Below are 23,484 nucleotides of genomic sequence, written 5' to 3' on the forward strand. Positions count from 1 at the left end.
GTAAAAGGATAGACTCTGTTGTTTGTCCGGGGTTAAAAAGGCCATCTGGGCTGCTGTATTCAGTCTCACACCCAGAAAGCACATGTCTTGAGAGGGTACTAGACTGGACTTTATTTCGTTCACAGAATACCCTAGGCATCTTAGCACTGCTATAACATATTCCAGATGCTGTAGAAGGTCTTCCTTTTCTTGAGCCAGAATCAGGCAATCGTCCAAGTAAGGATAGATTTGAATTCCTTGTAGCCTGAAGGAAGCTATCACTGGAGCCAGAACCTTTGTGAATACTCTGGGCGCAGTAGATAAGCCAAAGGGCAATGCAGAGAACTGATAATGAGAATTTCCAGCTCGAAAACGCAGATACGTCCTGCAACTTAGTCTTATAGGCACATGAAGGTAAGCTTCCTTGAGATCTAAAGTTACCATCCAGTGATCTTTGCCCAGCAGAGGTAAAAGCTGTTGTAACGTCAACATCTTGAACTTTGGAATGTCCAGATAAGTGTTGAGGATAGATAAATCCAAAATTGGTCTCCACGTGTTCCCCTTCTTTGGTACTAGGAACAGGCGAGAATAAAATCCTAGGCCCCTTTCTGATACAGGGACTGGCTGAATGGCCCCTATTTGGAGTAACAGAGAAATTTGCTTGTGAGCCTCTGTCCTTTGTGGAGGAGGAACGTCTGGCATGCCTTTGAAAGGGGCAATGTATGGAAATAAAACCTGTAACCGTGGTGAATGATATCCAACACCCATCTGTCTTGAGTAATTAAATCCCAATTTTCTTTGAAAAGAGACAGTCTTCCTCCCAAAGGAGCTGCCAGGCGAGAATCTACTGGCAGCTGAAAAGGCAGGTCATTGGGTCTGTTTACGAAAGGACTGACCCCTGCCCTCACCAGAAGTCTGAGCAGGTGAACTCCCTGTTCTAGGCCTAAAAGAACCTTGAGCTCTGCCCTACCACGTCTAGACCTACCCCTAGACTGGGAATCATAAGCAGGATATGTCCATCCCTTAGTAGGCCAATTTCTACTAAACTTGGTGGCTGCACCTGCAAAAATCTTTAACAGTTTGCATAGACTTAGCTTTGTCCTCCATTTTCTTTAAAACTGCTTCCACAGGTGAACCAAACAACACATCAGACTGTAAAGGAGCATCCAAAATCCTTGTCTTAACATGCTCGGCTAAATTCTGATCCCTCAACCAGGCATGCCTGCGAAGAACAGAACTAGTGGCAGCCACCCTCGAGGAGGCCTGTACAGCATCAAAACCACATTGCAAAGAATGCTTACCCACTTGTTCAGACACATGAACGAAATCCAGCAACTCTTTACACTCAATACCTTCCGCCAAAGCATCCACCTTAGATTTCAATTGTGAAAGGAGATAATTTTGATATTTTAGCATGTGAAACTGACAATTCAACGCCCTCATGGCTAAAGTGGAAGAAGTATACACTTTCTTTCCCCATCTATCCAAAGCCCTTGCCTCTTTATCAGTGGGAACAGGGTTTTTAACAACAGAGGCCTTAACACCTTTAGGTCCCTGAGAAACAGTTTCCGGGTCCGCCCTAGGACTCTTAAAAAGATACTTATGAGCTTCAGGCACCCTATAGTACCTATCAGGTTTAACAGGAGCAGGAGGCAAAGAATCAGGATTCAGGAAGCCTCTGCAAAACATCTTCCACCACATTCAACACAGGAGGTATAGCTAAGGGCCTATGCTGGGGTAAAACAAGAATTCCCTAAGCCTTTTCCTGGAATCAGAGTAATCCTGGCCTTCCCATTTAAAGTGTTCCCTCATGGAATGCAGAGTCTCTGAAAATGAGAAATCCTCAGGAGGAGAAGCTGTAGGAGTGGAATCATCCACATCAGAATCAGAATAAGGAGGATACTCTTGCAAATCTTCCGCAGAAGACTCAGAAGCCTCTGAACACTGTTCAAAACTCTCAAACTCAGGTCCCACCCTAGGCCTCTTATCAGGAGGGGGCATAGAACCTCTAATCATAGTAATCAAATCTTCTGCCATTTTAAGCATATGTTTCTTAGGCACAGAACCTGAAGTGCTAGGAGAAGCCCCCACTGAAGCTAAACTTGGCCTACCCCTCAAAGAAGTTTTGGAAACAGAAGGAGAGGCTCTAACTACCTTGGGAAGAGAGGGAAGAACAGTTACCTGAGAAGCCCCTTCAGCCTGGCCTACCTCCTGAGAAGGCACATCCTGTAACAGTAAAGTCTCTGCCTGAGACTCCAAAGAAACTCCTGGCAAAACCTCTGGCTCCACTGAGCCTTCTAAAGAATCGACGTCTGGGACTGCCGGTTCCTCAACCCTAGGCTTTGCTGTTTTGTCCTTGCGCTTTTTGGACGAAGCGGGCGGAGCATCCGACGGCATTTTATAATTGCAACGCTTCCCAAACACTAACCTGGCACAGTCTAACCGTCTCTTAATAGTGCGTTTGTTAAATCTAGCACAAGAGCGGCATCCAACAACGTCGTGCTCAGGCCCTAAACAAGGTATACACAAGGTATGGTAATCCCTATGAGGTATCTGTTTCCCACAAGAAATACAGTTATTCACTTTTTCTGACATCCGGTTAAATACTGAGGCAAGAAAAAACCAAAATGTTCCCCAACGGGGTACTTAGCCAACTTCGATTCGGTCTGAAACTCCGACTTCAGAAAATTTCAGAACGCCAACCTGCACTCGCAAAACTGCTTCTGCATCGGACCATGCGGCAAAAAAGACTGAGGATATGGCGTCGGTCATGCGCATTAGTACCCTGACGTACTGACGTCAGTCTAATGCGCCCTGACCGGCGTCAGCCTTATACTTTGGTATTCGGGCCGACTGGACAGCGGACTACCCAATTGTTAGGACTGCAGCAATGTGGAATGAAGAACATCTGATTAATACCTGGACTAATGTGGGCTTTTAAAGTAAATATCCATTTGAGTTCAATACAAGCCAGGTGATTGATGTTATCACCTCCTCTAGAATTTGTGGTGACCAATTGTAGGGCTTTAAAACTAAATCTATGTGTTGTATGATCTAGTAGATGTTTCGCTAACGCGTTTTGCTCATTGCCTTTTCTAATATCGTAAAGATGGTTATAGACCCTGTCTCTTAATCTCCGCTTTGTTAAGCCAACGTAAAATGCATCACAGTTATCACAAGTTGCAAGGTATATAAGGTTTGTACTATCACAATTACAATAACTAGTAGGTACAAACCTATAAATACCTTCAGGATGAATAAATGACTGTTTTTTGGAAATATAAGGACACATAAGGCAATGGCCACAAGGGTAAGTTCCATATTGAACAGGTTTCGTCACCATATGGGAACTACTTTTATCTATACACAACAACTGCTTAAGATTGCTACAGTTCTTGTAGCTAAATCTAGGGCGTTCACACAACAACATTTTTTGTGAATAGATCCATAATGAGTACATTCCAATTTTTATTTATTATCTTTCTTAGTGAATCTATATCACTAGTATATTTTATAATAAAAGATAATTTCTCAGTAAATCTACCTTTAGTATGTGTATTATTCAAAAACCTTTGTTTAACCTCACGACTGGAATGAACCGAATCTGGTAATGTGGTGCCAAACATTTGTTGTTTACAGTTGCTAATTATTTTATTAGTATAACCCCTCTCCTTAAATAATAATTCTAGTTTATCCATTTCAGTTATGAAAACTTTATCATCGCTACAAATCCTGGCTATTCTACTGAATTGACTAGTAACAATTCCTGGGAACGTAAATCTCGGATGCATACTTTCAAATTTCAATAGTGTATTTCTCCAGGTGGGTTTCCTATAAAGAGAGATGTCTATCATTCCATTAATGTTAAAATTCAAAGTTAGATCTAAAAAATGCACCCGTTCAACTGAGGTTTCTATAGTAAACCTCAAAAAGGGGCTGGTAATCTCCACATCTTTAATAAATTGGATGCAATCAGTTTCAGTGCCTTCCCAAATGAACAGGACGTCATCCACAAATCGTTTGTACAATTTGATGTTACTATATTGTCTATGTTTAAATAGATAATTCCGTTCCCATTCATAAACAACTAAATTTGCGTAACTATTCGCACAGGGGGTGCCCATAGCAACCCCCCACTTTTGCAAATAGTATTTATCATTATATAAAAAAATATTATTATTCAGAACTAATTCAGTATCAATCCTAATTAACAGATCCATCCAAGAATGTTAAGTTCCATACATCTGAACAATGTCCTTCATAATACCATTACAGAAAGGGGGACCTTCCACTGATTACTCAAACTACTGGCCAATAGCTATATTGCCTGGCATTTCCATAATCTCAGAAAAATGTTTAAAAAAAACAATTACTTAAGTACCTCACTCATAATAATCTTACTTCCCAGACACAATATGGCTTCTTTCCAGGCCACAGTACCTCAAACCGTACTACTACAGTATATAAACACCATAAACAAAGTGCACAACACTGGAAATATGGTTTTCTAGAGCTACTCTAACTTCTTACTAGTGACCATCAAAGTGCTCCAAGATTCCATACTTTAACCATTACTATTCAACATTTTTATTAATAACTTACACCTAGCCAGAAAATATGCAACCCTAACTCAATATGCAAATAACTCCACTATAGTCTGTGTCGCACCTACTTCACCTCAATTGACATCCCTAAATCAAGAAGCATTCACCTCTATTGAGTGTTGGTATGAAGACTCATACCTCATTCCCAATCTCAAAAATCCAAAACGCTCCTTTTTAATACTAAATCACAACCACACAGCAAAACCCTTTATATCATCACCTTTTCTAACAATACAAAGATCAAACTAGTATCACATACACAGCCTCTACGGGTTGCAATTGACATGAAATTCCACCACAACATACAAATACTAGCTAAAAAAAAAAAAAAAAGAACTTGGCCTGCTCTGTACCTCACCATTTCAGCAAGACAAACTACTACAAACATCTGTCTGCTTCCAACATTACTGTATGAATCACAAATCTTTACTAATTTGCAAAAATCCTTAACAAAACTAGAACAATCTCACCATAAAAAAACTTAAACTTACTTCAAACCTCTCAAATAGATTCCACCACTGTCCAGCCCTTAAATAGCTAAAGTGGACTGAATTCACTAATATCCCTCACCATTTTTAGTTCCTTGACCTACATAAATTCAGACGCCAGAAAAATGCCCTGCTTTAAGAAACATGGTTGAATACTGTCAACCTAAAAATCCTTATGCTCCAAGATAAATTGTTACTCAATATAACAAAATCTCAAGATGCTGCAGGATGGATCTGGATCATGGTCAAATGGGGCCCCTAGGCAAGGTGATGCACTGCCTCCAAAGCTTTCTCCTCCACCCGCAGCCATACCAATATCCCATTACTTAATTGTCTCCCCATAATAAAAAAACTGTCCAAACTAGTCAGTGAATGAATACTGTTTTCTTTTCTTCATTTTTACAATAATCAAAAATTTGTATTTAATTTAAAACTTTTATTTCATATTTACACCAAAATGAAACAATGAGAAACAAAACAGCCTCACACTGACAGCAGAGTGAGCAATAGTAATTGTTTCTTTCCCTGAAAGTCACATTTACTAAAAATGCATCTGGCAACCTGTTAGACTGCAAGAGATGTGATGGGATTCATAGTCAAATAGAATATAGTGGAAAAAGAAGTTATGTACCTACCATAACGTTCCATGTTAGTTGTCTTCATCTCGCTTTCTTTCTTGCTGGTTGGGATCGGAGCCGATCCTCGGCTCCGACTTGGCCATCTTCTATAGCTCGAGAGCTGTTTACTGGCTCGAGGCTAGCCCTTATCCCATGATGCCTAGCGATAGCTACCCAGATCTCATTTGAAATAGCTAACCCCAGACATAGCCAGAGAATAACCCTGTCCAAAACAAATAGGTTGAGTATACCTGTTATACTCTCTAAGTCAGTAGAGGAAACAAACCAGAGAACACTCAGCCAGTGAAACCAGAACTCCTCTCGGTCCAATAGAACAGGGGGACAAAGGCTGGGATGCAAGAAAGAAGGCGAGATGAAGACAACTAACATGGAACGTTATGGTAGGTACATAACTTCTTTATGTTAAGTTGTCTATCTCGCCTTCGTTCTTGCTGGTTGGGACAGTGTCCCTAGCACCTACAATCCTGGGCGGCTCATTGGAACAGACACTTCAGAACAGTGGAACCAAAGTCAGCTCTGCTCCTGGAGACCATATCTAGCTTGTAATGAGAAATAAAGGTATGAGGATTTGCCCACGTAGCAGCCGCACAAATAGAATCCATGGGCAACCTAGAGTCGAAGGCTACAGAGGTTGCCAACGCCCTAGTAGAATGACCTTTCGGTTTGATAGGCAACTCTTTGTTCCTTAATTGATAGATGAAAGTAAAAGTGTGAGACAACCACCTGGATAAGGTCACCTTGGAAATTGAGACACCTTGTTTGCCTAGAGCATAGAAAAGGAATAGTTGGTCCGACTTCCTTATTTCCTTAGTCCTATGCAGGTAAAAATGCAATTGTCTATGAACATCCAATTGGTGTAATTTGTGCTCTGCCTTGTTGGTGTGGTTAGGGAAAAACACAGGAAGGTCTATAGATTGGTTTAAATTATTTTCTGAGCAGACTTTCGGAAGAAACGAATGATTAGTCCTCAGAGCAACCCTGTCCTTATGAAAAAGCAAGTATGGAGGACTAACACATAATAAACCTCACCACAAAACCAACCAAAGATTAAGCAACGACCAAATCGAAATAGACCAGTGAATAACAGCTTTACTTCCAAACAAAAGTTATTTATTATAAAACACTTTTTCTAGTGCCTCGGCCGTAGCCTTTACAGAGTAAACACATAATGCCTGAAGTTCAGAGACGCATCTGGCTGAAGTAATAGCTACCAGAAAGAGCGTCTTCCAAGATAGAAACTTAATGGAGCAGGACGCTGCTGGTTCAAAGGGGGGACAGAGTTAAGAAAGTTAGTACCAAATTAAGGTCCCAAGGAGGAGGGGGATCTCTCACTGGAGGCCTAAGAAAGTTTTACAGAGCTTATGAGACAATGTTTGAATTTGACAAACCAACATGAAAGTTAGAAATGGCCGCTAATAGAACCCTGGATTGTAGCCGAAGCGGACCTGGAATGAAAAAGTTATGCTAGGAATTCCAGAATTTCGTGGACTGGGGCTGAAAAGGGATCTACATTCCTAGCCTCTGCCCAACAAGAAAAATGTTTACATTTCCTAGCATAAGTTTTTCTGGTTGTGGACTTGTGAGAGGAGACAATAATCTCACGTACAGCTGGGGAAATGCTGGGAAGCCTGGCTAAGGTTGGAAGTGGAGCAACCAAGCTGTGAGCTGGAGAGTTTGGATAGATTGATGCAACCCGCCTGATTGATGAATCAGTAGATCTGGAAACTGGTCCAGAGTACAGGGCTGATCGAGAAGGTAGTGGTTCAGGAACAGGAACCATATCTGTCGAGGCCAGTAGGGGACAATGAGATCATTTTGCAACCCAACGATATTGCTTTCTGTAAGAGTTTCGGTATCAGGGGAAACGGAGGAAAGACATAAAGAAGTCCCTGAGGCCAATCGTGTACTAGAGCATCTCTGGGTTTGTGACCTGGAAGCGGAAGAAGGGAGAAGTAGTTGCTGCATTTGCTGTTGAAGGGGGTGGCAAAAAGATCACAGCAAGGCTGTCCCCATTTGCGGAAGATAAGATCCGCAACTTCCTGATTCAGAGACCACTCGTGAGGCATGAGGACAGCTCTGCTGAGCCTGTCCGCTATGACGTTGGACCTCCCAGGGATGTGCGTCGCAATCAGAAAACGTTGGTAGGAAATCGCCCACTGCCACAGTCTAAGTGCTTCTCGACACAGGGGGTAGGACCTAGTTCCGCCCTGCTTGTTGATGTACCACACCACTGACATGTTGTCTGTTTGAATTGCAATGGTCCCAGAAGGAAGAGAGTCCTGGAGGGCTTGCAACGCTAGGAGCATGGCTCTCGTTTCTAGGATGTTTATGTGCAGATGGTATTTGTGAGGCTGCCATGTGCCTTGGACTGTCCTGCCCTGATAATGCCCCCCCCCCACCCTATCAGGGAGGCGTCTGTGGTCACTGTGGCTACCAGAGAGGGCTGAGTGAAGGGTCTGCCCCGAGTCACTAGTGGGGAGACCATCCAGCAGGAAAGGTGCTTTTTGCATGCTTCTGTAATCATGATCATGTGAGACATGGGCAGATGTTGGAAAGACCACTGTGTGAACAGAAGCCACTGAAAGATCCTCATGTGAAAGCAGGCCAGTGGGATTAGAAGAATGGCTGCTGCCATGGAACCCAGAGTCTGAAGGATGAATCTGACCTGGATTCTTTTGCTCTGCATTAGAATTTGTACTTGTTGATGAATTGTAGACACCCTTTCTAGCGGTAGCCTTGCGGACATGTTTCTTGTGTCCAAGTCTGCTCCTATGTAGGTGATAGATTGACAGGGCAACAAGGCAGATTTTTCGAAGTTTATTGCAATGCCTAGCTGGGAGCAGATTGTGATTGCGTAGTCCATGGCTTGTAGAAGATGATGCCTGGTAGTAGCAGTGAGGAGCCAGTCATCTAGATATGGAAACACCTGGAATCCTCAACGTCTCAGGTGAGCCGTGACCACTGCCATACATTTGAACACCCTGGAGGCTGTGGTGAGACCAAAGGGCAGAGCTCTGAACTTGTAATGACTGGCTCCCAGCCAGAAGCGAAGAAATCTCCTGGAGCGCCTGTCCATCTTGATGTGGTAGTAAGCATCCTGAAGATCTACCACACATCCAATTGTAATGACAAAGAAAGGGTAGAATGGACTGTAGCGTGACCATCTGAAACTTTGTTCTTTGTACAGACCTGCTTAGTCTGTTGAGATCCAGAATCGGTCTCCAGACCCCTGTCTTTTTTGGTACCAAAAAGAACCTTGAGTAAGTTCCGGATCCGAGCTGGTCTGCCGGGACTCCCTGGATGACTCTCTTTTCTAGCAGTTTTGAAACACACCCGTACCTGCAGCTCTACTCGCACCATTGGCTGCGTAGGAAATGAGCCTCATGGAGGAGTTAACTACAGAATTAAGCGTCGCCAGCTGGGAAGCTACTTTAGCTTGAGCCCCCTCAGCTGATGGAGCTTGAAGGGTATCTCCGAGCTCTTTAAGGAGATCCCTCTGAAGCCGGGTAAAATGACATAAGTAGTTCAGTGACCTCATAGAAAAGGTCGCTGAAGCAAACATTCGTTTCCCGTACCTGTCCATCGTCCTAGACTGCTTGTTAGGAGGATGGACAGATGAAGAGGTCTCCGCTAACTCTTTTTTGGTGGCTGCTGCTACTACCATGGCATCAACAGGAACACCTTTGGTAAGGAACTGCTTATCCTGGGGTGCTGTGATAAATTTGCCAGGTCTCCTTAGAGTTAGTTCCACTGTATCTGGAGCTGACCAAGCCTTTCGAGCCACCACGGACATAAGTGGATCAAAAGGCGGAGAAACCCAGGAGGTGGAAGGTCGGGAACCAAACGCATCCAGAAATACAGACTCATCCTCTGTAGGGGCTAGGGGATTCCAGTTCCCCCTCGGCTTAAGCATTTCTAGGATGTCCGATAAGGAAACATCTTCAGAGGGGGATCTCAGGGACCCTTCCGAATCATCTAAGTCTGTATCAGAAGTGGCAGACTCAGGGGAGTCAATGTGCTTCCTCTTGCACTTCTTCTTACGAGCGGGCTCCTCTGAATGATCAGGGGAGGCCTTGGAAGAAGAGGAAACACCCAATGGGGTCTGGAGGAAGAGCAGAGGTTGGCACAGGCACTACAGGGGATGGAGCCGGTGGGGCCGATAGTGGAGCTGACTCAGTGGCCAGCACACTTCTCATGACATCGAAGGCGTCCCTGCCATGATGCAGAGAAAGCTCCAGTTCCGAGGAAATCGGAATCTTTCTCCGCACCGAGGGAGACAGCTCCGAGGCTGATGTAGGAGCCGAGCTCACCTGCACCGAAGCTCTGAGAGGGAGAACGGGGTCGACAAGGGTCCGATGCCACTCTCCCCCTCGGAGCAGACGAGGGAACCCCAGTGCCCAGACCCCTCAATGGATGGCACCACCAAGGGGATCTGAGCCGACGTCGGAACCGAAGGAGATAGAGTTATCGGAGCCGACAGTTCCACAACACGAACCCCAATGAACTCTGGCTCCGAACTCAGTGGAGTCGGAGAAGGAACATCGAGAGAAGTGGGCGGAGCAGACACCTGTTGACGAGGGTTGGACAACATCTTGGCAAGTGCCTGCGACTTTAGCAACCTACTGACCACTCTCTCCACATCGTGATCTGACAGCATAGAGGATCGAGAAGAGTGAGAGGATTGGTGACTGCGCTCGCTCTGAAGCAAATGAGACAGAGGAGACGAATGTACCGATTCCAGTGAAGGGGACCTCAGCCTCTTGTGGCTCTGCGAAGGCTCCAAAGTCTCTGATGGAGCCGACGGGGAGATAGTCTTATCGGTGCCAGCCGGAACCGAAGTAAAAGGTAAGAGTCTGAACCGAGGACGGCTCTGAACTTGGAGCCGACGGCTTGGTAGATTTAGAGGATTTCACAGGCTGAGAGCTCTTGGCCGGTGAATCCTGGGGTTTTAAAAGACCCCTAAGAATAAGTTTATTCTTACACTCCTGCAGGACTCTTGGACTAAAGGCATGGCAGATAGAACAAGAGTCCTGCAGGTGCACAGCGCTTAAATAGACGCAAGAAGTGTGCCCATTTGTCAGAGACATTTTCTGACAGCATGAGTCACACTTCTTGAATCCAGACACTTTAAATTCCTTTGACATCCTAAAAGAAGGAAACAACAAATTCAGCAACAGCTACCAAAAGCAAAATACAGTCTACACAAAAAACACACTGTACAACAAGACTATAGCTAAAGGATTTTCTTTTTTTTTTAAAAAGGAAAACCTCTAACTTAAACGGCTAGCCTATGAAAGAAAGGTAGAAGGAAAGCCTCTAACCTGACAAGAAGAGGATGGGGGGAGGGGTGGGGGAGAACTCTCTAAGTTAAACGAGTTCTCAAGGAAAAGAAGGGATACTACAACTAAACACTAGCTATCACAAAAACAAGACTAATCGTTAGCAATAAAACACTGGAAATATAGAAATCTAGAGTAATAAAGTTATACAAAAAAAAACTTTATACGAGCCTGAGCCAGAAAAATGACACCTCACAGCTGAAGCGGCAAACAAGATCTGGGTAGCTATCACTAGGCATCATGGGATAAGGGGTAGCCTCGAGCCAGTAAACAGCTCTCGAGCTTTAGAAGATGGCCGAGTCAGAGATGAGGATCGGCTCCGATCCCAACCAGCAAGAACGAAGGCGAGATAGACAACTTAACATCAATAATTACTGACTATGTGAAGGGTGCAGAAACTCAAAAGAAAAATATATAATGCATTTGCTAACAGCTTGGGACAGCTCAATGGATGCACATGTCTCTTTTCAGGGGCTGCCCAAGAGCACTGTCTGGTGAAGTGGCAAAGTTAAGCAGTGGACAAATAAAGACTGAAGGAAGCAAACCAAGCACTACAGTAGCAGCTCATTCACAGCCCCATAGCCTTACTCACCCAAACTAAGTACCAGACAAACTGTTGTAGCCCAACACAGTGCATTTGCTCACTTGAGTGACTGCAAAAAAAAAAAGGTAAATTGAAAGTGTAGTCATACATTCAAATTCTCAATTACTCCAAAGTACTGTCTGGTTAAGTGACTTGCTTAATGCCACACAGCAGGTAAATGGAGGAGGAAAGATTCAAACCCTGGACTACTGCCACAGGAAGCATCTCATTAACAAGTCAGATCTTTAGTTCTCTCCACTAACTGCAAAAATAACAGTTTTTAACTAAATGCAGAAATCCTTTACAATTCAATTTTGTAGGGAAGTCTATGAAACAATTACATAATAGATAATGATCAGACAGTTCTGATCAAGCCAAATAATGCAGACTATATGACCTGATCATTCTAAATAATGCAGACTATATGACCTGAAGACAGCACTGCAAAAATATATTACTAAAATGCAACAGGTTCAGACTATATATCACACAATCCAGGCCTATTAATGAATTCATTGATGAGTGCAATGAATACAGCAAAACATTTAAAAGCAATATTACATGCTGTTCAACAATCCACATGTCATACAAAAAACAGACATATTACTACATACAACATACTGTTTTGTTTTTCTGTGGGGTAGGCTTACATGCTTGCAAAACAACTGTGTCTCATTTCTGACCTCCTTATGTCTTCTCTGTAATCACAAATAGCTATCTGTTCTGACATCACTCAGTATAGATCTGAACCAACTAAATGGTGGATAATGCCTTATTGTTGTAGCATACACCTCCAGAGTCACAGCCAGATCATTCACAAATGGGACCATATGCAAAATAGTGAATTAGGCCCCTGACAGGCATACCAATATCATATTACTTTTCTGTCTCTCCCTTGTCACCATAAACAGTGTTCTCACCTATCAGTGTACATACTTTTTCTTCTTTTACAATTATCAGAGAGATATGGATTGTATTTAAAACCTTTACTCCATATTTTACAGAAAAAAACTGATGGTAATTTTTTAAAAAAACAAAGCACACACACACAGAAAACATACTTGGCATGAGAGAAAGTAAACTTCTCTTTACTTAAAACTCATTTAATGAAAATGCATCTGGCAACCTATTAAACCATAATAAACATGCTGGGATTCATACTCAAATAGTATAAAGGGGAGTAGTAATTAGCAGCTATGTGAAAGTGCAGGGATTCAAAAGGTAAATGTGTAATGCTTTTGTCAATAGCCTCGGACAGCCCACTGGATGCAAGTAACCCTTTTCAAGAGCAGCCCAAGAGTACTGTCTGGAGAAGTAGCTTCATCAGAATCACAAAGAAATCAAAGGGCAGCTGACAGAAATCAAACCCTGTAGTACAGGAGGCAGCTCTTTAACAGCTAACAGCCTTACTCAGCTGCAGTAAGTGCTAGACAACCAGTTGCAGCCCAAACAGTGCATTTCATACCTGTGTGCCTGCCAAACACAACCTAAATTAACAAATACATTTATAGTTAAAAGAATGTAAGTTGTCCAGTTTATTCACAGCTAAACATTAAATAGTATCAACATTCAACAGGAAAACCAGTTATCACATCCAAAGAACATGGCTCAGATAATAATGCTGTTTACTACAGTCATTTCCTTTCTGTATACTGTAACTTGCTGGCAAGTCCAGAGGACCACTAAGGAACCTAGATCAAATCTGAAAATGCAAACAGGCTGAGTTAGCCCTCATTCTGAAGATGCCATCAAAGCATGCAACATAGTGATGGGACTGCATCTGTATGTATACATGTACAGATATTACAGTCTACTGTTTAGCTTATGAAAATTAAGATATGTTCCTATTTCTGATGAATTACACTATTAGAGAAAATGGCAAGATGATAAGAAAGGTATAATTCTAATGCTGCTATCAAAATGTACAACTTCATGCAATGACAAAATGTGGACAGCGTTCATGGAAAGAGATTACAGTCAGTTTGCCTACTGGATTATGAAAATTAATACCTTTGTTATATTTCTGTGACTATCTTTGCAAGCAAGTAAGGCAAGGTCATAGTTGAAGTGTTATAATGAAACTGGTACATATATGGACCAATTTCTACAAAAAAATAATCACATTTCATGACAATGGCAGAAATCTAATACTTTGCTTGTCACATTCTTATTATTATGCCCATATCTTTGCAAGTAAACACGGGGACACTACACATGAATAATTTTGAAGCAGACATCGATCCACACAACTTGTAGAATGGTACATAGCCTCTGCCTGTTACAGCTAATGAGATATTATGGTTTATTGAGATGGTTTATCTAGCTGTCAGGTTATGAGAAATATGATATTGGTTTAGCTATTTTTACAGCTGACATCCTTATAAACAAATGAGTTATAGACTGCATGTGTCTACACGGTATGTTCAATGAGATGCTGTGATTTGCTTTACCAAATATGCAAAAAATATGGATAACATCAACTTTCCTTATGAAATATTATATCACTGATTTACACAGTCAACATCTGCACCACTGCAAAGACTTTGTCTGCTGCACAACTTTTACATTTACATTTTTAGTGTAGTTGTTATGGTTAGAAAGTCATCAACATTTGTTTTCAGGATGGTATTAGAAATGGAATCTCTGAAGATCAGCTCAGGATGCACTACTGTTACAATGGTGGAAGTAAGCAGCCAGCATTCCTGAGCCACTCTGGAATGAATGAGTTAAGTGACACAAAACTACTTCAGATATTAGACGTTAAAAAAAAGTGTTTAATAGTGAATCTTTTGTCAGTACTATTAACTGGTCTCCACTGCATGAGATATGTGTAGAAAAAACATTCATCACTTCAATTCTATATTTAGGGGCAAAGTGATCAGCTTGGAACTCATACACAAGAACCATATCTGTTTATTCCATCACCAGTTGAGCCAACCTCAAATCAAGTCTACGGTGACCAAAGGGATGATCTACAAATATTCTCTCAGCATACAAAGACCAAACACTGATATAGTCCATTTCTGTGATACCATGAACCTAATCAAAAACTATTAACAGCAGGAAAGCCTTCTTTTTAACTTATCAAAAAAAAAAAAAAAATCACACATCAAGGGGTATGACTAGCAGCCCACCATGAAGAAGAGACTTTGCTTATCTTTTCTTGCCCATGGTGTTTAAAGGAATTCCAACTGTCCAAACACAAACTAAGAAAACATGGCAAAGGATAATTCACAAGGGAAAATTACTCAAGTGGGAACTGTGTCATCGGAGAAATGAATAGAAAAGGAGATGATGGCAAAATGATTAAAAAATTTTAAAGCGGTCTTGATTAAAACCCAAGGGCTTGCAAAGGAGGCTTAAAACACTTCAGTCCAGGGGTGATCATCATCCACAAATCCTCCCTCCATTCCTCCTTTATGCTTGATCAATTCCACAGAGAGACTACCAGTGCTGTATTTTGCAATCTCTTTTCATAAACTCTCAGGTTAAGACACCTGCCTGCAAAGGTGGTCATTCCAGACCTTCCTGGACACTATCACTTAATCAGCATCCATATCACCCAAGTCAGTCTTGCTCTGAAAACGCACTGCAAAATCCAAAACAAACAAATCAAGCAGGGTCAAACGCAAGTACTGCACCTCGCAGAACTCCAATACATCCCAAACCCTCTACTGGCAGTGCACCCAAGTAAGCACCACATGTTTAGGTTCATAGGTAAATACTAGGCAATCGGTCTGCAGATCATGTCAACCCTATCCAAAAAAAAACTATTCAAAATTTCCCTCTAGCCACAAGGATGTCAAGACAACACAGACTAGGGGAGAACTTGACATTGCCCATCCAATTATTTAGGTTTACCTTGAAGGTGGCAAGGGTACTACTCAGCCTACCATGTATTGGAATTCTGTTCCAGAGGAGAAGGATAATGGTAGGGAATGAATCTATCCTGCCAACATGTCCTATTTATCTGTTGATGGTTTAGTTCCTTTAACAGAGTACTTGAGGTACCATTAGTTCTGTGAAGGAACAGCTGGTCAAACAGGTCTGGATCTTTAATGGCACAAAAGGCTCGAAATAGATCTCCATGGAAGAGTCTGTAAGAGACTGAATGCAGACAGAGGGCTGCCAATTTCTCCTGAAAACAAAGATTTTTAAGGCCACTAATCTTTTATTTATGAATCTCTAAGGTCTCTCAAATGATGTGAAATGTTTAGATAATTACATGCCAGAAGGTAAACTATATTCAATAATGGGTCTGAAAAGATACATGTAAAGGGGAGTCAAGACTCTGTTGGATTTAATAAGGATGCATTTGGAAACTGGCTAAATAAAAAACTTTCTGTACTAATGTAGAAACACAGTTAAATGACAAGGAATTATCAACAAGGGTGCCTAGATTTCATACAACAGTGTCTCATTGGAGGAATGGATCTTCTATATGGTAAGTGCATTTGCTTGGTTTACCAAAGTGAAATATGCAACATTTTTTTGCATTTAATTTGAGACCACTGTCATTGTACCAATTGTTAACATGGTCTAACCCATGTTAGAGCAATTGTAAATCAGATGAAGACTTGACCACCATCACCACCCAATTTACAATGGTCTACAAACTTAGTTAACCACAGGTCAGGAGTGATGGCTGGAAGGTCTGAGAAATATATGCCAAATAGAAGGCCCAAAACCGAACCCTGTGGTACACCACTGGTAACCTGTTTTGCTTTCAGAAGTGACACCTGCTCCTCTAACCACATGGTTTCTGTCAGACAACCAGTTCGCTATCCACTGCACGATTCAAGGATTTATATTTAGATTTACAAGTCTGTCAGTGATGCCTGCCTGGGGAATAGTATCAAAGGCCTTGGTCAGGTATAGATATGCTGTATGTACTGCATAGGTTCATAGGTAGGTACTAGGCTATCGGCCCAAGGGCCTACGTAAGCCTAGCCTGCAAGGTACCATAGCTTACGTCACCCAAGAAAGTTATTTTCCTGTGCCACTGTCCAGCAGAGACACAGAAGTGATCCCCGGGGTGTATTTCCTATTTCCCATCCACTCATCAAGATTTTTCTTGAAGAGTGCTAATGAAGAACTTTGCTTGACATAGATGGGTAGCTTCTTCCAGAGTATAGGAAGTCTCTGGGACAGGAATCTATCCCTCCAGCGTGTCCTGTTTATTGTGGTGACAAAGTTTAGGTCCCTAGAGAGTGTAGCTTGGAGGGATTGGGATTTCTTTAGGTGTAGCATGTCCAACAGCTCTGGGTTCGACATAGCTTTATATGTTAGGCAGAGATCACCTCGGAGTAGGCGATATGCTACGGAGTAAAGCTGGAGTTTTTTGAGGCGGTCAGTGTAGGGCATTTGTTTGAGGCCAGTAATCCTCTTTGTGAGGTACTTCTGTGGCCTTTCCAGCTGCTGCAGATGTCTTGTGAGGTACATTCCAAAAGGGGCGCTGTACTCTACAATGGGTCTAATGAGTGACGAGTAGAGGGGAACAATGACCTCATTTTTCTGGGATGAGAACCCTTTTATAATGAGGTGTGCCACGTAGGACTTCCTGACTACTGTGGCGATGTGACTATCAAAGTAGAGACTACTGTCTACCTGGGTCCCAAGGTCTCATCATGCATTCGGTGTTAAGTAGATTGCTGACTATGTGGTAGTTCATGGGTACAAAGTTTTTTACCAAAGGGGATGACACTGCACTTTTTGGCATTGAGCTTGAGGCCATGGCTCTGACACCAGGCATCTGTTTCAGTGAGGCTCTTCTGTAGGATATCCACATCATTTGGGGACTTGACTATGGCTCCTAGTTTGCAGTCATCTGCGAACTTCATCAGCCAGAGGCCTTCTGTGTTAGCCTGTACTTCAGAGACGTAGATACCAAACAGGAGAGGTCCCAGGACGGAACCCTGTGGCACTCCACTTGTCACTGCCTTGAGGTCAGATTTGGAGTCTGCAACTTTTACAGTGTGGGTTCTGTCAGTCAGCCAGTTGGCAACCCATCTTCTGACGTAGGGATTTATACCGAGTTTTGTGAGTTTAGCTATAATTCCTGAATGGGGGATGGTGTCGAAAGCCTTGGCAAGGTCAGGATAGGCTGTGTGAACCACCTTACCCTCATCCATGGCTTTGGTGTCTGCCTCAAAGAAGCCGGTCAGCTTCAGGAAGCATGATCTGCCTTTCACAAACCCGAACTGGGTGGGATCCAGAATTTGGAGGTTACCAATGTCTTGGTCGATAGTTCCCAGGATCAGTGGTGGCTCCCCCTTTGTGGAGTGGGATAACTGTTGCTGTGCACCATTCAGTGGGCACAAAGCCTGATGCGAGGCTATTATTGAACATGGCGCTTAAGTGGGGAGGCCAGTTTGTTCTGAAGTTCATGTAAAACGCAGCCTGTGATGTTGTCCGGTCCCATGGATGCTGTCTTTTTGGCACAATCACTATCCACTGCTTCAGTTACTTTTTCAAAGAAATTAAGAGGCAGGACCTTCCTCTGACAAAGCCAAATTGATAGGTTTCTAGGGTTAAGAGATTTTCAACGTTTAGAATAATGATATCTGAAATAATGCATTCCACAGCTTTACATATGAAGCTAGTGAGAGTAATGGGCATGTAGTTAGCAGAGTCCATGGTTGGGCCACAGTTGTGTAATGAATGTCATTACAATGGCTGTTTTCCAAGCTTCAGAATTGTAACCAGTGACAAGGGTTCAGAAAGGCCATATTTGGCACTGACAGTCAGACAACCTGGTATGTTATCAGGGTCCATGGATGAAGTACTTTTAGTTTTTGAGAGGACTGAAAGAATTTGTTCCACAGTAATTAAAGAGGGGTGGCTGGGACTGTGGAATCTGAGGAATAGCTGTAACTGCTGGCACAATAAAATTTGAACTAAATTTGTTAACTAGGATATTGGCTATTTCCTTTGGATCTGAGAGTGGATTATCTCTGTAGACTACTTCAGAACATTGACGGATGATAGTATTTAACTTCCTGACATAGTTAAAGAAAGATATGCAGGTATATTTGGGGTTAGTGGCTATTTTAAGTTCATATTTAGTTTTGAGCTTCCTATTGGTTTCCTTAAGCTCTTTTTTTAACTTGCTTAAAGTGTGCTCTTAAGGTAGGTAGAATGAAACCTCTTAGAAGCATTAAGTAGTTTATATATGGGTTTTCCACCACAGGTGTTTGTTTTTAAATTTCTCATTTTATTTGTTGCATATAGGGACTGCCTTATCAATATAACTATTTACGTGGGAGCAGATTTCAGACACATAAGTAGCAGCTTTAGCAATAGGATCCTACAGAGGAAGATTACAGCAGAATTTAAGTCATCAAGCAAGTGAAGGTGGTTTGCTTTTGAGAAGTTCCTAAACACAGAGCCATCTACAGGGGAGCACCTCCAGTTTTAAAGGAAAATGTAACTAAATTATAGTTTGACTTAAGGCACGATGATACATATGGAGATGTGCAAGAAGTGGCATACTTGTGAAGACTAAGTTAAGGAAATTGGGGCCCCTAGTAGGAAAGTTAACTATTTGTGAAAGACAGTTAGCATTTATAACATCAAGGAAGCAGTGAGCATGCCAACCACTGGCAGTGTAGGCCAGCTAGTTTTTTGAAGGTACTTAAAGTCCCCCAATAGAAAGGTCTTGGGTTTAATTGCAATTTCAGATAATGCATTAAGATAGCTATCATGCTGAGAAGGGGACATAAAGGGTGTTCTAGAGCTAGCCATCAGGTGGCAATTAGTCTTGTTTATGGTGATTTGGATGTCTAGGAGATTAAATGTAGTGTCCCAAGAAATTTGCTGTGAGGTAAGGATATCTGCGACAAATACTTATATTCCCAACAACTGCCAATAGGTCTGAAGACATGACAGGCAGTAGACCCAGGAATACAGGGTGTACTTTCATTGCTCTGAAATCATGTTTCTGTATCTACACATAAATGAATGTGTTCAAGTGCCTAGATCTGCAAATGGCACTTTTTCAAATCCATCCCTTTGCAAAGAAACTACAGATGTCAACATGAAGCTCCATAGTACCAATAGGGCCACTAAGGCCAAAAGCACATTGCGAGTGGTTTATTAAGCACCACCATGAACTCCTCCAGCTTCCTGAGGAACAAACTCCTATGGAACCCGTGTTCTAGCTCCTTGAACATTCAAGTTCCTGTTCTATATTTTCCCCATTCAATCCCTCATTTATACTCAACCACACCTGCTTTACTCCCCCATACCAGCATAAAGGAAGTGCTGCGAATCCACACAGTCCCTCTGCTTACTCTCCTGCACTCCCAAACCTCCTTTTCCTCCAGTAAAGCAATTTCTACCCAATTCCTCCACTTCATTATGCACTCAGTCTCCTATCTATCTCCCCCACTTCAGATACTAGCCATATCAAGGCTGCTACACTACCGTCTGATGAGTCCTGTGGATCCCTTTGCTGGCATCCACACAGGTTTAAAACACAAATCCTGTCAACCCCCACTCTCTCATAGGCCATGCTCTCCCTACTGCCAACATGTTTTGCCTCTCCTTTTTCACCCAAGCTAGTTGCCTTCCTTCCTTTTCCCAAATAAGACCCTCACTTCTTAACATAATCCACAGTGTGTCCAATGCATGTCACCCCATTCAAAGCAACTAGCACTGTGCAAGCTCATGCAATCCTAGATCTTTGATCAAATGAAATGTTCTAGCACAAATCCCAGGGTTGGCAAACTACAGAGTAACCTAACAGCAGGCTTGTGGACCCTTGACTTCAAATACTATCACACAGTTGCCATCAGCCAGTACTATATCAAAAACACAAATTTTCAGCCGGGGCCCATAACCATACTCGAGAAGCCTTTATCAAATCTTTCTCCCCCTTACCCAAGGCATCACCCAGCTTACCACAAAAAGACCAACGTCTTATGAGTAGGACACTCATCTACCTCAATGATCCACTTGGCATATCATTATCACATTATTTTTTGCTTCTGGTGGAGTACACAGTGCAGAAACCTAAAGCGGACACTTCATTCCCTTTAATATCCCAGAACCAATTTATCAATATTTCCCTTCCCCTCTATCACCAAAATTCTGTTCCAAAGTCCAGGCTATTACATCCCAAACATCCATTGGTACCCACAATCACCTCCACACCAAAGCACCATCACAACTCAGTCCCCATGCATCTATGCCTCTTCCAAGTTCAATTTATCTATGTATTTTCCACAGGCACAGTACAGCAGAGAACTGAACTGACTCATCCCTCCCCTATCCTTCTGGTATTATAAAGTATATACTACTACTACTACCACTACCACTACTACTACTTCTTTCAGCTTTTCCCCAGTTAGGGGTCACCACAGCAGATCACCTGTCCGCTCATGACTGGCAGTGGAGTTTTATGGTGTTGAGTTGGCAGCCCGATGCCCAACCTTTCACAGAAGGTACACACACACACACACACACACACACACACGTCTAGGGCCAATTTAGAGTGTCCAATCCACCTACAGCATGTCTTTGGGATGTGGGAGAAAACCGAAGCACCTGGAGGAAACCCACGCGACCATACGGAGAACATGCAGACTCCGCACAGAAGGCACCCCAGCAGAGGATCGAACCAGAGAACCTCTTGCTGGGAGGCGGCAACGCTAATCGCTGCACCACCGCGGCTGCCCCATGTTGCAGATTACAATAAAATACAGAAATATAGTTACAGTACCAGTGGCAACAACCCTGAACTCCGTATCTACAGTGTTATAAACATACTTCAAACAATGAGTAGTGTTGGGAGAAATTGAAGAAACTTAACCACACAAAGCAATTTTTTTGTCTTGGGAAGGAACTGCATATAATATATTCTTCATACTTTCACAATTAGAATAAACTAACATGAGCCTGACAATTTCCAAAATTCTAAAAATTAAAGATGCAAAAATGCACACTTTTCTCCCTAACTTATGAATTATTTTACCATCCTTGTCAAAAGGGGGATGATTAGAATTAACAAAATGTTTGGTAGTAGCTGGATTAACTAACGTTACAGCTGTTGGGTCAGGTATGGGATGAGTATAAAAAATTGAAAGAATGAGAAACTTTGTACCTTCTATCTGTTTTCTTATGTGCAACAGTCTGGCTATCAGAGAAACCAAGGTGTGTGACAAACACATCCTTCAGTGCTGATAGCACGAGGGTGGAAGGTGGCGTTCTGGAATTCCAGTTGTAACAATTCATAGTATTTTCTGAGGGAATGACAAATCTTTGCATCCTCCGAATGAAAACACTAGCACATTCTGGAAATGGTTTCAAAGAAAGAATTTGTGACAGGGAGATTCAGATAACTTCTCTAACATCTGAATCCGAAATCTAAGGAAAAATATACCTGCCCTCATCACAATCTTCTTCAGTTTCAATTCCTTAAATCTCTTCAGGAAAACAGGAACCCCTTTTTCACTACTGCTACTGCTACTACTACACTTATAACATTGCATTTCAGTTTAACAGGACTTCATTTTTTTACTTGGATTGTGTACTTGTGGCACCTCACAGAAGGCAAATGCAGTAACCATTTTTTTCAGAAATAAGGTAAGCCCAATTCAGGATGGTAAAAAAACCCCACTGAAAATGCTGCAGGGTTGAAGCTCTGGCTGCTACCACATTAGTCTTTACAAGAAAACTTGGAAGATATAAAGGCCTGTCCTTGGTGTTGGTCAGAATGGACATGACTTCAGGAAGCTTCATCTAGAGATGATTGTGAAATTGGGAATACTAGATATATGTTTACAACACTGAGAGACCACAGACATCAAGGATGAAATGGTTTGATTCTCTGCCATAAACTACTAGATTTTAAGAAACGGTCCTAAAGCCAGTAGGTGGTGCTTTAAATGAAATGGAAGTCTGGCTACACATGAAAAAGGCATTTAAACAGAAAAATATTGTGCAAACTCACAGAATTAAAAGTTTTGGGTACAGTACAAGAATATAACACTTTTCATAACTGTTGCTAATAAGTACAGAGTTCAATGCCAACTATACCAGCTGACACAGAGACAAATGAGTAGACAGTCCAGTAATGATTTTACTCAAGGTAAGGGCTATGGCTACCAAGTTCCAACAAAATACCTGCATACCCAATTTCCCTAACAAGAAAACAGTGACAGCTCTGTCAACTCTCGTAAAGCTTGAAATTACCCAATTACAGCAGGAATGGAGGAACTGTAGTCCCCACTTGTACTACCTGCAGCTGTTAAGGAAGCCAGAAGAATCATCTCTGTGACAGACAGGTAATGTTTTTATGGAGCTTCAGTCTGTGCAACTATTTCTTCATCTTTACTCAGTGACTAATTTAAGATCAGATTCATGCTGTGGTAGATAGTGGAAGCACCTTTCCATCGCGGGTCAAATTCCATGTCAAGCAGATGTGTCTTTTGAATCTTTCTGAATAAATGTTACTTTGCTGAAAACAGAATTTGTTAATTCATTTTTTAAACAAATTATCAAATTACAGCATAATCCAGTAGGTGCTGCAAGAAGTGATGTTACCATACTTAAATGTAGTAAGCAAAGTTTAAGCAGCAGTTTGTGTGTGTGTGTTGGGGTGGCTTTGATCCTGATGAGGAAAAATTATCAAATGTTTTTTTGTGACTGACAGATGTTTCAATGCAAAGTGCAGTTGAATAACTGGCAGCTATGAAACAGTCCAGATGCCTCTAGAAAACAAGTGTTTGGTTACAAGGAAAAGTCAGTCAAAGAATGCAAGCATGAGATCCAGTCTTGTTTAACAGATTAGTTTCCACAATCATGTCCCTTACATTCTGGCAGTGATAAACTTTTTCATTAGAAAACCTGCTT

The 23,484-nt window shown here is 42.1% G+C and overlaps 1 protein-coding gene across 11 annotated transcripts in view; it reads right to left on the reverse strand.

Annotated features, from left to right (window-relative positions):
* Positions 1 to 23,484, reverse strand: part of AGFG1 (ArfGAP with FG repeats 1) — a 1,878,478-nt gene that overhangs the window by 295,117 nt on the left and 1,559,877 nt on the right. The gene's annotated exons all lie outside the window — the stretch shown is intronic.

This window comes from Protopterus annectens, chromosome 4.part1 (assembly GCF_019279795.1).
Source record: "Protopterus annectens isolate FY-2018-M chromosome 4.part1, PAN1.0, whole genome shotgun sequence".
NCBI lineage: Eukaryota > Metazoa > Chordata > Ceratodontiformes > Protopteridae > Protopterus > Protopterus annectens.